Source organism: Habropoda laboriosa, unplaced genomic scaffold (genome assembly GCF_001263275.1).
Source record: "Habropoda laboriosa isolate 0110345459 unplaced genomic scaffold, ASM126327v1 scaffold648, whole genome shotgun sequence".
NCBI lineage: Eukaryota > Metazoa > Arthropoda > Insecta > Hymenoptera > Apidae > Habropoda > Habropoda laboriosa.
This window is the reverse complement of record NW_017100857.1, coordinates 244,970-245,232: the sequence shown is the minus strand read 5'-3', so window position 1 is coordinate 245,232 and position 263 is coordinate 244,970. Positions and strand designations below refer to the sequence as shown.

Below are 263 nucleotides of genomic sequence, written 5' to 3'. Positions count from 1 at the left end.
CGTGGATAAATTGATCCGCAACACGATTAACGCGATCGAATTGCGAGAAAAACGCGACCGCTCACCGATTCCACGGGTCCCATGGGTACGCGGCGGCAAAATATGGCGTAGAGGGAAGAAAAACGTCGGCTCGACTGGTGAAACACGGCGTAGAACGCGAGTGGCGTGGAAGACTGTAGTTAGCGACTATTAATATCATCGATCGGGATCGATAGTTGCCTGCGAGGCGTCATAATGATACGGTGGATTCAACGGGGCCCCAT

General features: G+C 52.9%; 1 protein-coding gene across 1 annotated transcript in view; it reads right to left on the bottom strand.

Moving 5' to 3' along the window:
• LOC108577435 overlaps nucleotides 1-263 on the bottom strand; it is a 56,530-nt gene that overhangs the window by 55,315 nt on the left and 952 nt on the right. The window lies entirely within an intron of this gene.